This window comes from Canis lupus, chromosome 18 (assembly GCF_003254725.2).
Source record: "Canis lupus dingo isolate Sandy chromosome 18, ASM325472v2, whole genome shotgun sequence".
NCBI classification, from domain to species: domain Eukaryota; kingdom Metazoa; phylum Chordata; class Mammalia; order Carnivora; family Canidae; genus Canis; species Canis lupus.
The window spans coordinates 54,145,305-54,162,336 of record NC_064260.1 but is presented as its reverse complement, the minus strand read 5'-3'; the positions used below and the strand labels follow the sequence as shown (position 1 = coordinate 54,162,336).

The 17,032-nt window shown below is 48.9% G+C and overlaps 1 long non-coding RNA gene across 1 annotated transcript; it reads right to left on the bottom strand.

Annotated features, from left to right (window-relative positions):
• Positions 1-11,650: 11,650 nt before the first annotated feature.
• LOC112659522 (uncharacterized) lies at positions 11,651-16,590 on the bottom strand. The gene is made up of 5 exons (XR_003136363.3): positions 16,324-16,590; positions 16,111-16,224; positions 14,227-14,626; positions 12,446-12,506; positions 11,651-12,263 (listed from the first exon to the last, which is right to left on the bottom strand). It is a non-coding gene; the product is annotated as an uncharacterized LOC112659522 (long non-coding RNA).
• Positions 16,591-17,032: the final 442 nt, after the last annotated feature.

The following is a 17,032-nucleotide window of genomic DNA, read 5'->3' as shown; positions in this document are numbered from 1 at the left end:
CTCTGCAAAGGCCCTGTCTCCAAATACAGTTGTGTGCTGAAGTACTGGGGGTTGAGGCTTCCGAATGTGAATTCTGAGGGGACACAAGTCAGCTCAAAAAGAAGGCAAAGCAGAATTACATGAGAGGTTGGAAAAGGAGAGACTGAAGAAGATAGCCATCACTGAGAGGATAAGAGGGGGCAGGAGGAGGAGAGGAGGAAGGCCAGCCAAAACATCTCATTTTGTGCTTATCAGTTCCACCATTCAGAAGGAAAGCAACTCTAGTCACCGAGGACTGCTGGAGGCTCTGGAGGTTCGGCTTGGGGGCCACCTGATCTCTTTGAGGGGCAGCCCAGTTACGTAAGGGTAAGAGCATCACCTCCCTCATATAACCCAAAGTGTCCATTGTTGCCCTTGGACTCCAGTTCAACAACAAGTCGCCTCCACAAGCCTGGGAATTCCATAAGCGGAGACCCACACCTGTTTCATCCCACATGTTCTCCAACCAGCAAGATAGAACAAGAGAGAATAATCTTTCTACTACTTCCCTACCACAAGAGGGCAGCAAACTATACAACAACCAGCATTGCCTGGGACCTGCCAGGGAGACTAACCTCTTGACTGCGTCGGAATAATCTGCTCAGTAGTTTGCAGGGTTATAGATCCTTTACCTCTTTGGTTAGGTTTATTCCTAGGAATCTTATGCTTTTGGGTGAATTGTAAATGGGATCGACTCCTTAATTTCTCTTTGTTCAGTCTCCTTGTTAGTGTATAGAAATGCCACTGACTTCTGGGATTGATTTTGTATCCTGCCACGCTACCGAATTGCTGTATGAGTTCTAGCAATCTTGGGGTGGAGGCTTTTGGGTTTTCTATGTAGAGTATCATGTCATCGGCGAAGAGGGAGAGTTTGACTTCTTCTTTGCCAATTTGAATGCCTTTTATGTCTTTTTGTTGTCTGATTGCTGAGGCTAGGACTTGCAGTACTATGTTGAACAGCAGTGGTGAGAGTGGGCATCCCTGTCTTGTTCCTGATCTTAGGGGAGAGGCTCCCAGTGCTTCCCCATTGAGAATGATATTTGCTGTGGGCTTTTCATAGATGGCTTTTAAGATGCTGAGGAATGTTCCCTCTATCCCTACACTCTGAAGAGTTTTGATCAGGAATGGATGCTGTATTTTGTCAAATGCTTTCTCTGCATCTATTCAGAGGATCATATGGTTCTTGTTTTTTCTCCTGTTGATGTGATCTATCCTGTTGATTGTTTTACAAGTGTTGACCCACCCTTGCATCCTGGGGATAAATCCCACTTGGTGATGGTAAATAATCCTCTTAATGTACTGTTAGATCTTATTGGCTAGTATCTTGGTGAGAATTTTTGCATCCATGTTCATAAGGGATATTGGTCTATAATTCTCCTTTTTTGGTGGGGTCTTTGGTTTTGGAATCAAGGTAATGCTGGCCTCATAAAACGAGTTTGGAAGTATTCCCTCCCTTTCTATCCCTCGAAACAACTTTAGTACAGTAGGTATTATTTCTTCTTTAAACGTTGATAGAATTGCCCAGGGAAGCCATCTGGCCCTGGACTCTTGTGTCTTGGGAGGTTTTTGATGACTGCTTCAATTTCCTTGCTGGTTATTGGCCTGTTCAAGTTTTCTATTTCTTCCTGTTGCAGTTTTGATGATTTGTGGTTTTCCAGAACTGCATCCATTTCTTCTAGATTGCTTAATTTGTTGGCATATAGTTGCTCATAATATGTTTTTAAAATCATTTGTAAAAAAAAAAAAATCATTTGTATTTCCTTGGTATTGGTTGTGATCTCTCCTTTTTCATTCGTGGTTTTATTCATTTGAGTCTTCTCTTTTTAATAAGGCTGGCTAGGGGTTTCTCGATCTTATTAATTCTTCCAAAGAACCAGCTCCGGTTTTGTTAATCTGTTCTACAGTTCTTCTGGTCTCTATTTCGTTGAGTTTTGGTAGAATCTTTATTTCCTCTCTTCTTCATCTTGGTGTAGGTTTTACTTGCTGTTCTTTCTCCAATTCCTTTAGGTGTGAGGTTAGCTTGTATATTTGAGTTTTTTCCAATATTTTGAGGGATGCTTGTATTGCAATGTATTTCCCTCTTAGGACTGCTTTTGCTGTATCCCAAAGATTTTGAATGGTTGTATCTTCATTTTCATTAGTTTCCATGATCTTTTTAATTCTTCTCTAATTTTCTGGTTGACCCATTCATCTTTTAGTAGGATGCTCTTTAACTTCCATGTGTTACAAATTTCTCCTTATGATTGAGTTCTAGTTTCAAAGCATTGTGGCCTGAAAATATGCAGGGGACGATCCCAATCTTTTGGTATTGGTTGAGACCTAATTTGTGACCCAGTGTGTAGTCTGTTCTGGAGAAAGTTCCATGTGCACATGAAAAGAATGTGTATTCAGTTGTATTAGGATGGAAAGTTCTGTATATATCTGTGAAATCTGTTTGGTCTAGTGTATCATTTAAGGCCCTTGTTTCATTGGTGATGTTCTGCTTAGATCTGTCATTTGCTGAAAGTGCTTTGAAATCTCATACTATTAGTTTTGGGAAAATTGGACAGCCACGTGCAGAAGAATGAAACTAGACCATTCTCTTACACCATACACAAAGGTAAACTCAAAATGGATAAAAGATCTAAATGTGAGACAAGAATCCATCAAAATTCTAGAGGAGAACACAGGCAACACCCTTTTTGAACTTGGCCACAGCAACTTCTTGCAGGATACATCTATGAAGGCAAGGGAAACTAAAGAAAAAATGAACTATTGGGACTTAAGATAAAAAGCTTCTCGGGATCCCTGGGTGGCGCAGTGGTTTGGCGCCTGCCTTTGGCCCAGGGCACGATCCTGGAGACCCAGGATCGAATCCCACGTTGGGCTCCCGGTGCATGGAGCCTGCTTCTCCCTCTGTCTGTGTCTCTGCCTGTCTCTCTCTCTCTCTCTCTCTCTCTCTCTGTGACTATCATAAATAAATAATAATAAAAAAATTTTAAATAAAAAAAAAAAAGCTTCTGCACTTGGGTGACGGGCACTGAGGGGGGGGGCACTTGATGGGATGAGCACTGGGTGTTATGCTATATGTTGGCAAATTGAACTCCAATAGAAAAAAAATAAATAGAGGGACGCCTGGGTGGCTCAGCGGTTGGGCTTCTGCCTTCGGGTCAGGGCATGATCCCAGTATCCGGGATCGAGTCCCACATCAGGTGCCCTGCGAGGAGTCTGCTTCTCCCTCTGCCTGTGTCTGCCTCTCTCTGTGTCACTTATGAATAAATAAATAAACCTTAAAAAAAAAAAACTTCTGCACAGCAAAACAAACTGTCAACAAAACTAAAAGACAACCTACAGAATGGAAGAAGATATTTGCAAATGACGTATCAGATAAAGGGCTAGTATCCAAGATACATAAAGAACTTACTAAACTCAGCACCCAAGAAACAATCCAATCATGAAATGGGCAGAAGACATGAACAGAAAGTTTACCAAAGAAGATATACACATGGCCAACAAGCACATGAGAAAATGTTCCGCATCACTGGCCATCAGGGAAATACAAATCAAACCCACAATGAGATACCACCTCACCCCAGTGAGAATGGGGAAAATTAACAAGACAGGAAACAAGTGTTGGAGAGGATATGGAGAAAGGGGAACCCTGTTGCACTGTTGGTGGGAATGTGAACTGGTACAGCCACTCTGGGAAACTGTGGAGGTTCCTCAAAGAGTTAAAAATAGATCTGCCCTATGACCCAGCAATTGCACTGCTGGGGATTTACCCCAAAGATTCAGATGCAATGAAATGCCGGGACACCTGCACCCTGATGTTTATAGCAGCAATGTCCACAATAGTCTAACTGTGGAAGGAGCCTTGATGTCCTTCGACAGATGAACAGATAAGGAAGATGTGGTCTATATATACAATGAAATACTACTTAGCCATTAGAAAGGATGAATACCCACCATTTGCTTTGATGTGGATGGAACTGAAGGGTATTATGCTGAATGAAGTAAGTCAGTGTGAGAAAGACAATCATCATATGGTTTCACTCATACGTGGAATATAAGAAATAGTGAAAGGGACTGTAAGGGAAAGGAGAGGAACTGAGTGGGAGAAAGTAGAAAAGGAGACAAACCATGAGAGACTCCTGACTCTGGGAAACAAAGGGTTGTGGAAGGGAAGGTGGGTGGAGGGTTGGGGTAACTGGGTGATGGGCACTAAGGAGGACACTTGATGGGATAAACACTGGGTGTTATGTTAGCAAAGTGAACTTAAATAAAAACAAATGTAAAAAAAAAGAAGAAGAAGAAGAATCTGCTCAGAAAATGAGGAACCAGACCTTCATTTACATCTAAACACTACAGTTTCTTTTAGAGCAGAATTGTCCAAAAAACAGTGTCAACAAGTGGCCCCAAAGAACTCATCAAAATCAATCACATCTCTGACTCTTCAACCATGTCTCTGACTCTTAAGAACAACAGAAACCTATTCCACCCCTGACGCTGGATGCTGGGGACCCCAGGGCGAGCATGTTCGGGCAGCCCCGGCCTCTGCCCTTTGTTGCTCCTTCCAGCCAAGAAGACAGATAAACTATATTTGGCCTAAACTTGCCAAAATGGTGTGATGAGAAAGAGCGCAAGAGAGTGTCCATCCCAGCAGACACCACGGTCATCAGTGGGTGGTGGAAGAGCCTTAACCTCATAGCTGTTGCCCAATAATTTTTTTTTCCAAATAACGTCCCTCCTAGACATGTTCCTTTCTGGCATGAGAGATGACAAGCCCTGAGAGCAGAGGAAAGTAGAATGGGATGTGTGCTTTGGTGCTTGTCAGGGTCCTTCTCATCAGAAGTGGGTGGTGGCTGGGGAAGCGGCAGGGGACACGGCCCTTCAGCCCCATGCCCGCTGCATGTCCTCGGGGCAGCCTTCATCTCTGCATAGACCAGCACTGCATTCAGACTTCCCTGGCAACCAAGGAGCAAGGAAGAACCCACAGAAGCTTGTCCAGCTCAGAAAAACCCAGGTGTCCTCTTCCTCCTCTCTACATAGCCCCCAGAGGAACAGGAGACAGGCTAAAGGACAGAAGGGAAGCGAGCCCCAGGAAAAAGGTTGGGAGATTTGGGCTGGACCCCACTAGGCTTGGGGCCGGGTGTGGGTGTGGGTGCCCATCAGTGGTCCCACTCAGAGTATGGGTACTAGTCAGTGGGCAAGCACCTTTCTCCTATACCCTATCCCACTTCTATCCACCCCAGCTGAGCCACAGTCATCCATAGCTGTCTCCTGCAGGGAGTTTAAGAAGGGCTGGGAGGTGGGGCATAGAGGGATGACCCTGGCCTTTTGAAAGATTAAAAAAGGGCCCAGAGAAATGAGTTTCCCCTGGGGTATTCCTGCACCTTCCTTATCCTCTCTCTCTCTCTCTCTCTCTCTCTCTCTCTCTCTCTCTCTCTCTCTCTCTCTCTCCTCCCAGCATGCTCTAACTGCTGTGTAGGGGTAGTCCCAAGAGTGCTGCAGGTGAGAAGCAGGAAAGAACACCATGCTTTAACAACTTGATCCTTCAAACTTTTATTTCCCCCAACCCACTACTAAAGTGAGGTTGGATTGTCAGAGAGCAAGATGGATCAGGCATGAATGGGGTTGACAGAGGAAAGGTTGGGATTCTCTCTCTTTTTCCAATCACAATCGCAGAGTCCATTATTTTTTGCTATGCAATTACCAGCACGTTCTGGATTCTGTGCACAACGTGGATGGGGTCTTGGCTCTCGACTATAGCTAGATGAAAAGCAGAAAAGAGGTCGGTTCTTCCCAACCTCTGATGTGGGAAACAATGCTCTGATTCAAGCAGCCCCTGGATTGTTCCCTTCAAGGGTAGCAACTTTTTACTCAACGTTTTAAAGCTAAAAATAACCTGTAATCAAGTTAAAGGGGTATATGTGCATTGTAGAAGTTGGAAAAATAACCATTTTTAAATAAGTTATGAGAAAATACAAGTTCACAAAAATAAGAGAAAAAAAACAGGGAACATTGCCGATTACCCAGTGACTACTGCTATTAATGACTATTGCATATTCATGAGTGTACTTCCCAAAGTGAAATACCACACATGCTTTTTAAAACCTTCTTTTCAGTTAACAATCCACCTTTCCAAGTCAATAACTTTCACCTTATGTAATAGTCAATATTCAAATGCCTCCAGTTTTCTCAAAAATCACCCCCCCCACACCCCTCACAACAGATAGATCCACATCCTGCCACCTGTCTGGATGACTGAAGGAGCCCCTTTGGCTTCTCATGAGTTCTGCCCCTGTGACTTGCCGGGGAGCATCACACCTCCACATCACACCCCCACAGGAGGCCAGGCTGCCTCCTCCCTGGATACGGTATTTGGCTAGAACACTTTTTTTTTTTTTTAGATTTAACTTATTCATGAGAGACACAGAGAGAGAAGCAGAGACCGAGGCAGAGGGAGAAGCAGGCTCCATGCAGGGAGCCTAATGCAGGACTTGATCCCAGGACCCTGGGATCACGCCCTGAGCCAAAGGCAGCCCCTCAACCACTGAGCCACCCAGGCGTCCCTTGGCTAGAACGCTTCTGAACACAGCCATGGACACCCCTTCTGCTGCCAAAGCCTCCAGGGCCAGGCTGTGGGAACTGCACGGGGCTTAAGGTTTGGAAAGGGAAATGTGGGTGGTGTCAAAAGGCCAAGGCCCCACCCAGAAGTTTGGCAAAGAGTGACTTGGCATCAGAAGAGCAGGTGGGGCTTGAGTTCACCCTACATGGCCCTCAGGCCCTTCCCTTCACACTTTAGCCTTTCCCAAGGCCAGCCCTACCAGCCACTAAACCAGAGCTACCCCAAGTGCCTCTCAGGCAAAGGGCAGTTTTCCAAAGTATTTACTGATTAATTAGCACAGGTGGATGCCAGTCTTGCCCCAAATCCAGGAATATTGACTGTGGCAGTGGAATGAGAACAAAGGCTGGGGTTCTCTCACCTTCCGGAACAACGTGCCACTGTCCATCCATCCAGCGCCAGGGGGCTGAACTCCTGAACTCTCCCTCAGAACATTCAATTCAGACACCAAGTACTTAATCTTTTAAAAAAGTAAGAAAGGCCAAGGCAAGTTCTTGCCTCGCTGCCTTCGGTCAGTTCCCCTCCCTTCCTCTGGGCCCACTCAGCCCACAGCTCACCGCAGGCCTGCATGCTTGCCCGGTGACCTCACCCTGGATCTGGCCTTTCTGCCCCGCGCCTCCCCAACCCTCCTGGCCATCTCTGTTCATCTCATCTCTGGCTTTCGCACAGATATCACACCCTGGATGCCTCATGACTAAAAACTCTGCCACTTCCCTCAAGCCTCTTCTTACCCTGTCCCTGTCTTCATCAGCAATTCTAGCATGTTTGTCAACGGCTTCCAAGCACACACGGTCAGGATGCAGGGTGGGGCCCCTGCAGAACGGAATTCCCCACCACCACCCCAGCACACACCCAGCATTCCCAGCCCCAAGTCCTCACTCGGAAGGACGAACTACAGAAAGCAGGCAGCCCATCCCCGGGAGTGCCACCCGTCTGCCTTTACTTCATCGGAGCACCCGACCAGTGTGTGGGCACCCGAATCCTCAGACTGGAAGGCCTTCAAAGCGGCCACCATCGTAGTGGCCTCCCTGGACTTCATTTTATTTGAGAGAAAAGGCTCCAGCCCTGCCTCCTGTCCCATCACTGGGGCCATTGCCCTACTGCCTTGTCCCTAGCTGGGCCAGCCCCCTGACCAGGCTCTGCCAGTGTGGGCAGAAAGCTCCAGGCTCCTCTACAACCCAGCAAGCAAGGCCATCCTGCCTTCCTGGGGTCAGCTCCACAATGGGGTGCAGTCTAGCACATGTAGGACCCGCTTCAGGCCACCTGGCTGCAACACTAGCCTACCCAGGCTCTGAGAGCTCAGGGCCCCGGGCCACACACAGCCTAGCTTCTGAGCTTGTCTCAGAGTCAAGGCTTCCCATGGGGGCTGCCTGGGTAGCAGCTGGGCCTGTGCTCAAGTATGAAGACAGAAGAATGAGGAACCCTTCTCCTTGTTCCTTGGACTCTGCACCCCTGAACCAGCCTATCAAGGTCCTTGCCCTCCTCCCAGAAGCCCCATCCCACCTACCCTCAAGGATTAGGTCACACAAGAGCCTCCAGCAGTTCCCCTGCTGACTATCTCAAACCTAAACCCAATGACTGGCTTCCAAGGCCCCACTAGGCCAAGTCCTCCTGGCTGAAGTCAGGGCAGCCGAATGTCCCCAGGATGAGAGAGGTTGAGGCCTCTGCACATGCTATGCCTTCTCCTTTCCACCTTAAAAACATGTTTAAAAAAAAAAAAACATGTTTAAAACATGTTCCACCTTAAAAACATGTTTAAAGTGGGGGGTGGGGGAGATAATAGTAACCTCCCTCAGAGGGTTATTGTCAACTATTTAATCCATGGACAATTCTTAGGGGTGTGCCCGACATACCGTAAGCTCTCGGTAACTGCTAGCTGTTACTGTTGTGCTATTCTGCTCCCAGCTTCACAAACCAGAGTGAACTCCTTTTTTGAACTCCTGCCACTCTCCAGGGTCATCAGTTAGCACCTCCTGAAATGGGCTTCTGTTCCATGGACCCAAAAGTTGGCTTTGACCATTCCAGACAAGGGGGATAGGCACTGGGCCTACAGGCCTGTCTGTTCCCGTGTGGGGCAAGGTCCCTGGGGAAAGCCAACACAAAGGTGAACCCCCACTTCATATTTTATGGGGTTTTCAAAGCACTTTCATATCAATCCCTGCTTTGTGGAGGAGGCAGAGCAGAAATAATTATTCTCATGTTTCATTGGGTCCCCTGATGCTCGGAGGCAATGGGTCTCACAACCAGTATGTGGTCCAGTTAGCCTTCAAACCCAGCTGTTTGGTTCTAAGCCCAGCACCCAGCTGGACCACAACGGGTTAAGTGTATCCTCCTCCTCCTCCTGACAAGCCCAGATGCCAAAGGAATTAGAGACAGCCACCCGATGGAAAGCAGACACCCTCCCCATGGTCTCTGGGCTGGCTCCCAGGAAAGCAGAACAACTGATATGTGGCCCCTGAGGCCCGGCCCGCCCCGTGAACTCAGCTCCTTGGCAGGAAGACTTCACAGAGGAAAGCCTCTCACCAGAGCCAGGGCCAGACTACAGAGCTCAGAACAAGGAGTGGCCAAGGCCAACCGTGTAGCCACTAACCCCCTCAAACCCTAACCACCTAGCCAGCCATGTGCTACTCTCGTTTTTCAGACAGGAAACCAGGCCTGGGGAGATGTGACTTCCCCAGCTAGCAAGCCCAGCACCCCAAGGACAGCTGGGTTACAGCCCATGCCTCAGCCCTGGTCACAACCCCGTCCCCACCCACAGCAGGAGGCTGGGCCCACCAAGATGCCCCTGTGCCCCACTATCAGGTCCACAAGGTTCAGGGTCCCCTTGCTGTTGGGGGAAGAGGAATCACCAACCAGCCACGGTGAAGGCCCTCTTGGCCGAAGCTCCAGCAGGTCGGGGGGACTCCAGATGGGAGTGGGGATAGGATGGAGCTGGGAGGGGAGTGGTGATCTGCTGAGGATGGAACAGGCAGCACGAGAGGCTAGAGCATTCCAGCTCCCCCCCACCCAGGATTCCCCACTGGGGGCCATTCCTCTAGCGGCCTCTCCCACCTCAATGATCCAAAGGCTTGGGGGGCCAGGGGCCGAACTGGGCTCAGGCTAAGAGAGGGTGTGAGTGTGGGGTGATGTCCTTCTGATGTCCTTGGGGTGATGCCCAAGCTCAGGAGTCCAGTCAAAGGGATCATTCACATTTATTCAACAAACATTAACAGCTATAGCCACAAAGTAAAATAATAATAAACTCAAACTCCATCCCACCCTAGGTCTTCTGGAAAATTCGGTGAATTAAATTATGGGTGAGTACATGGCTTTGCCCACCTCCCTGTCTTGACAAACACTGTTCTCCAATGTCCACCAGTCACCGGGTATATTCCATCCAGGCCAACCACCCCCACGGCCCCCTCTCCACACAGCCTGCCCCAGACCCACCTCAGGACCTTTGCTACCTATGTGCTGTGACCAGGTTGAACCCAAACACCCCTTGGGCATTCAAGGCTCTGTGTGGATAGGCCCCTGCCCTGAGGTCCTGAGCCTCATCTCAGCCAGACTGACATCTCCTGGGTGCCCTGCTTCCAGGGCCACCGGGCTTCCCACACCCCACCCTCCATCCCCAGGGCTCTCTCCCACCCCTCACTTGACAAGGACCACGGATTTCACAGAGCTCACCCAAGGGACGCCTCCTCCAACCCAGACCTGGTGAGGACTCTGGCCCACCCACATCTCTCCCTCATGAAAATTGTCACCCTTGTGATAAGCATCTGTCACTCCAGACCCTGTCCCCAGAACCAGATCCAAGCTGGCACCCGGCAGGGCCTTCACACACCAGGGCTGAATGAAAGAACAGTGACAGGGGTGCCAGCCTCTCCTAGCTCTGACCTTGAGCCTGAGAGGAAGGAGATCCAGAGGCAACAGCCTTTCCACACAAGGATCCAATCCTCCAAAGGAGAGTGAGAAAGAGAGAGAGGACTTAATGGCTTCAGTCAGGATCTTATTTCAAAACTTACTCTTTCACAGTTGGGACCAGAGAGAATTGAATGTTATTACACGAAAACAACTAAGGTGACATTTACCTAAATTGCTTCTCATCTGCCAGGGTTCTAGCATCCCTTCCCAGTGAAGAATCTCCTTTCCCTTCAGAATTTTCATGTCTTGTTCTATGGGCCAATTTTTATCAGTAAAAATTATTAATATAATAAAAAATAAAAGTTTAAAAGATGCCCAAAAGCACTCATCGTGAAGGAAATGCAAACCAAAACCATAATGAGCTGTCACCTCACGCCTGTCAGAACAGCTGGCATCAAGAAGAACAAGAAACAACAAGTGTTGGAGAGAAAGGAGATGGGGGGACACCCGTGCACTGTTAGTGGGAACTGGTGTTGCCTCTGCAGAAAACAGCATGGAGATTCCTCAAAAAAACTTGAAAATAGAAGTTCCATATATGGGCCAGCAATCCCATTCTGGATATAGTCGAAGAAACTGGAAACATTAACTCGAAGAGATATCTGCACTCCCGTGGTCACTGCAGCATGACTCCCAATATGGAAACAACCCAAGTGCTCCACAGCTGGCTAAATGGATAGAGAAGATGTGGTATTTATATACACACTAGGCTATTACCCAGCCAAAGAAAAGTATGAAGTCCTGCCATCGACGACAACGCGGACGGACCTTGAGAGCATCATGCTGAGTGAAATCATGATACCCAGCTCATCCTGGGCCAGGGAGCTGGAGCACCCTAGGCTCCCATGTTGCCTGTCCCATTCTCTGTCTCTCTTTCAGACAGAGAATGCCAAATACTGTAGGGTCTCACTTATATTTTTTTTTTAAAAAGGCGGGGGGCTATCTAAAAAACAGACTCTAGAGACACCTGGGGGGCTCAGTGGTTGAGCATCTGCCTTTGGTTCATGTTGTGATTCCAGGGTCCTAGGATAGAGTCCCACATTGGGCTCCCTGCAGGAAGCCTGCTTCTCCCTCTGCCTGTGTCTCTGCCTCTCTCTGTGTGTCTCTCATGAATAAATAAAACCCTCTTTAAAAATAAAAATAAAAAATCAGACTCTAAAAAAAAAAGCGGTTCATAATACAGAAAACAGATGAGTGGTTGCCAGAAACAGGGGATCAGGGGTGAGTGGAATGCATGAAGGGATCAATAGGTACAAACTTCAAGTTATAAATAAGTCATGGGGAGGTAGTGTGCAGCATGGTGACTCTGGTTAATAATACTGTATTGCGTATTTGAAAGTCGCTGAAAGAGTGGATCACGAAAGTTGCCATCAGAAGAAAAAAAATGTTTAACTGTCCATGGTGATAGATGCTAACTAGACTTCTTGTGGTGACCATTTCACAATAGACAACAAATATTGCATCATTATGTTATTTATACACCTAAAACAAATTTAATGCTGTAGATCAGTTATACCTAAAGAATCCACATATTTAATAAAAGATAAAGAAAAATTGCGGTGCCTCCTCTACCACCACTCCAGGAAACAGGCTAAAAGAGCAGGTGTCAGTGGTGGGGTAAAGAAGGGCCAGAATTAGGTTCAGTCCTACCAGCGATGTTGTTGCGACTCACAGTATGCAGAGGTTCCGGGAAGGAGGATGCAGAGACACGAGCTGGGGACAGCCATGAGGTGTCAGCTCCCTGGAGGCAGAGGACAGACCCGCAGGGCTAGCACAGGCAGAGGCAGCAAGGCCAGCGTCAGCAGAGCGGTTATAAATCAGGTTGGAGATCCTAGCTCCTCCACTTGCTAAATAGGAGAACTGGGGCAATTTTCTGAGCCTCAGTGTCCCCATCTATGAAATGGGGAGAGGATTAGCACCTACCTGGACTAATCAGGACTGTTACACGAGTTCGGAGAGAGCGTGCGCACTGAGCCTGAGGCACCTGCAGGAGGGAGGGGTGGCTCAGTGCTGGGGCTGTCAAAGATGACACGACCTATTCTCCCTGCAAGTAAGAGGAGACCGTGGGAAAAAAAAAAAAAAAAGAGGAGACCGTGGGAGGTCACCTTCACCTGGTCATGTAGGGAAGGAGGGCATTAAGCAGGGATGTCCCCAGAAGCAGCAAGATTCTAGCACGTGGAGTTGGGCAGAGACAACTGAGCACATCTCAAGAACGGGAGAAGTCACTGAGGCTAGGCCTCTGGGTGAGCCTGGGGTGCAGTAATTGTCACAGAAAACACTGAATGTTTTAGTATTTAGTATGTGGTGGCCGCTCCCCCTGTGTGCTATGTACATTCTCCCTTAGCAGTGCTCACAGAACACCTGGAAGTGGGGACTGCAGGGTGAAAGGCTCAGAGTCCCATTCATATGGTCAACACACACCTAAAAAGTGCCTACTGTGTGCTGGGCCCCGGAGAATCACTGGTGAGCAGGGAGGCCACTTTCTAGGGAGAAACAGGTAGTAAACGGATGCCCACAGATGGTGACTACAGCTCTGGAGGAAAGAAAACTAGATCCTGGGACCCTGGGGGAAAGCACAGGGTGATCGGGAAGGCTTATCTGCAGAGGAGGTTTGCGGGTTGACACCTCTGGCCACCATAGAAGGTGTAATCAAGAGATAATCTGGGGTAGGATGTCCTGGCCAAGGAAATGCAGGAGCAAAGGTCCAGCAGTGACAGGCGCTCATGTACCCTGTGGGTAAGGAGGCTGGTATCCCACCAGGTTCTGACTCAGAGGGGGAGCCACACAAGCTGCGACTGGAGGGACACATGAGGACAGGTCCTTCGGGTCATGGGAACCAGGGATTTAATTCTAAGTACTGCATGAAGCTTTACAGCTTCATGTGCATTGGGGCAGCCAGCCCGGCAGGGGGCTGCTGCATCCGCCCTGGTGGTGGGACCCACGGATGTCTTTGCTGCCTCTAGAGCCCAAGACAGGCCCACCAGGCCCTGATCAGAGATTCCAAGTGGTTCTCCACAGCTGCCTCTGGCTTGCCCCAAAATTACAGAACGGTTTACACAGAAAAGTGATATGATCTCTGATTTACATTTTTAAAATGTCACTCTGGCTACTCAGGGGAGAATGAGCTTCAGGGGGGCATTGTGGGCAGCAACCATAACCTTGGACATGAACCCCATACTGAGCCAGAGGCCGAAGAAAGCAGCACCCACACTTGCTGTGCCCTCAGACTGGGCCACACCTCTGGTCCGGCCTATCCAGGGCCACTGTGGAACCAGCCGCTCACAAATGTGAGCCCAATCCCTTGCCCAATCCATGTGTCTCCAACTCCAGCCTCTGGGACCAAAGGATACATGTTCTCTACTTATCATATTTCCTGGCATTCTGGATCTACCTGGGAAAAAAACAACTTTACTTTAGAGGAAAGTAAATTATAGCCAGCAGTGCTTGTTTTTCAGCATTTTTACAGGCTCCAAGGGGCCATGAGATTCCGAGCATAAATGCATAGGACCATGTTTGCTTGTAGGAGCCCAGGTGCATTTACAACTAGAGAGATAAAACGCAGCAGCCAGGCTCTTCTCTGAAGCTCAGAACAGCGGGGCACCCCCACCCCCACACGCCCTCCACATGCTCCCAGTCCCCACTGCCCACAGAGCATCACAGGGCTCAGGTTCAAGTCCCATCTTTGCCCTTACAACATCTCCTACCTTTCAGTATCTCTCTTATCCAGAGACACTTCTCCAGAGCACGGAGAGTGGAGCAGAGGTTCCCTGTGGAACAGGCATGGGACAGGGAAGGTGCCTTCCAGATCACAGAGGCAGAACTTCCCTGAGTTCAAATTTGGAGCAAGCCAGAGGCAGCTGTGGAGAACCACCTAGAATCTCTGATCAGGGCCTGGTGGGCCTGTCTTGGGCTCTAGAGGCAGCAAAGACATCCGTGGGTCCCACCACAGGGCGGATGCAGCAGCCCCCTGCCGGGCTGGCTGCCCCGATGCAGATGCACGAGTCAGAGGCTTGCGGTGGAGTTCTTGAGCATTCGCCTCTGTTATCTTCTGATTTTCCTTTCCTCCTTTTGCTTTTCCACTGACTCAAGGGGCCCCAGGGAGAGCTGAGACAGAAAAGAGCAGAGGAAGGGGCAGTCTTTTTCCTGGTTTTTGAAGTCCAAAAGCCTAAGCCTTCAGCTAAATGGAAGGACCTCCAGGCACTCATTTAGTTTAAAGAGTCAGGCTTCCAGAGTCCCCACCCAGAAAAGGATTTGGCCGGGGAGTAAAGAGCAAGCATCACCAAGCCTCGGGGGCTCCTGCTGAAACCAGTGGCTGCAGCCCACTCCTGGTATAAGCAGTAAGAGGATTTAAAAACACCAGTATTCTCGCCGGCTGATCGTGGGGGCGACAAGCACCCAGATGCCTTCACCCACAAAAATCCCTCCAGTGCCTCAACCCTGCACAAGCCCCTGGGAATGAGGCACCACCCTGGTGGGGGGGATCCCCAACATGCCCAGGACTGAGTTTCCATCCCTTTGGCAGAATAAAAGCTTAAACCTGAAATTACATACTATTTCAGTTACAATATAAATATTATCTACTACGTATTATATGCAATATATATGTTATAGACACCTATGAGATTAAGATGCATAATATCTATTATGTAAAATATATTAACATAAATATCAAATGTAACTATTTTACTATAAAAATGGAAAAAGATGATGATGATGATGATGATATAAATAAAGGGAAGGCCTACTCCACCTGCGCTTGAGAGTCTGCATTCCCCTGCTGGAGGGGAAGTGATGCAGTGCCCAAAGGGGACAGCACAGGCACCAGGGGGTCACCATGCCCATCTTGGGTGGGACATCCCTTGCTTCAGACTAAGAGCCAGAGGGAGCTGGAGGTCGTCTTCTCCAGCATCTCCAGAGACAGATGTCTCGTGCATCTAGGACAGCCACAGCCCTGCAGAGCTACGCGGCCAGCCAAGCCACGTCTGCTGACCACGACGGCTCATGTCCCCCCTGACAGACAAGAGCAGGGCCGTACAGTGTGCGCCCCCCCACCGCCGCTGAGAGGCCTGAGCAGTGATGACCTGTCATATATGCGTGCGGGAACAGGCATCAGACAGGGAAGGTGAGAGAAAATAGACACAAAAGGTAGGACCTGGGTGACTCACCACAGAATTAAGAACCTGCAGAATTAAGCAAGCTTCCTGGGAAAGGGCAAGGAATGAATAGTATTATGTGTTAGGTTAATCCCCCAATCTGCTACCCAAATGCCCAGGGTTAGCCTGTAGAGTGGAGGGGAAACCAGTTTCCACCCCGCAGAATAGGGACTTCCAACAACTCCCTGCCCCTGTCCCTGCCCCTCAAGAGAGATGGTCCCAGAGCAAAGAACCAGCCAGAGCTGCCAGGCTTCAGGGAAACAGTTCTCAGGCTTCCTCCACCCTCCAAGTTTCAGCTCAACTGCCTGCCTGGCTGGGGAGCCAAGAAAGTGCTCGGATCCCGATCAGGTCACCACCTCCTGACTGACCCCCACGCTTCCCTGAAACTCTCAGGTTCAGTCCCCAGAAACAGCTACCACCAGGTCATCTCTGCACCTGAGTACGACTCCCAGCCAGGGTGGGTGATGGGTATCCACAGGATGCTCTCAGCAGCCCAAGCGGTATCTCTGCCGGCTCCTGCCCTGGTCTGGGGCTGAGGGACAACTTACCCTGGAAAATGACCAAGATCCCCCCGGGAACAGGGATCAGTTACCACCCCACATACACCCTCCTGCTCCCACCTCCACAGCCCCGACCTTCACCACCAACCTCTCCTCTACAGCTGGAACAGACAGACTTCAGTCTGGGGACTCAGCACCACTAGACAGTGGCAGTGTGTCTGAATCCAGGCGTCTCTCTATAGAGCAAAGCCCCAGGGCAGGAAGCATCATGTGGTTTGTGACAGCAGGAAAACAGGGAAAAATCCATCCACCAATAGGTACTGGTAAATTGAATTATATTACATCCTACAAAGGGAGTTGCTATAATTTGGGGGAAAAAAATCAAGTGTATCAATAAGTGCCAAAATTTCGGGGCACCTGGGTGGCTCAGTCAGTTATGCATCCAGCATCCAACTCTTGACTTCAACTCAAGTCATGATCTCAAGGTCATGGGATTGAGCCCCACATCGGGCTCCACGCTCAGTGTGGCATCTGCTTGAGATTCTCTCTCTCCCTTTCCCATTGCCCCTCGCCCTGCCCATGGTCTCTCTCTCTTTCTCAAAATAAATAAAATCTTTAAAAATATATGTATATAAATGCCAAAGTTGGGATCCCTGGGTGGCGCAGCGGTTTGGCGCCTGCCTTTGGCCCAGGGCGCGATCCTGGAGACCCGGGGTCGAATCCCACGTCGGGCTCCCGGTGCATGGAGCCTGCTTCTCCCTCTGCCTGTGTCTCTGCGCCTCTCTCTCTCTCTCTCTCTGACTATCATAAATAAATAAAAATTAAAAAAAAACAAAAATTAAAAAAAAAAAAAAAAA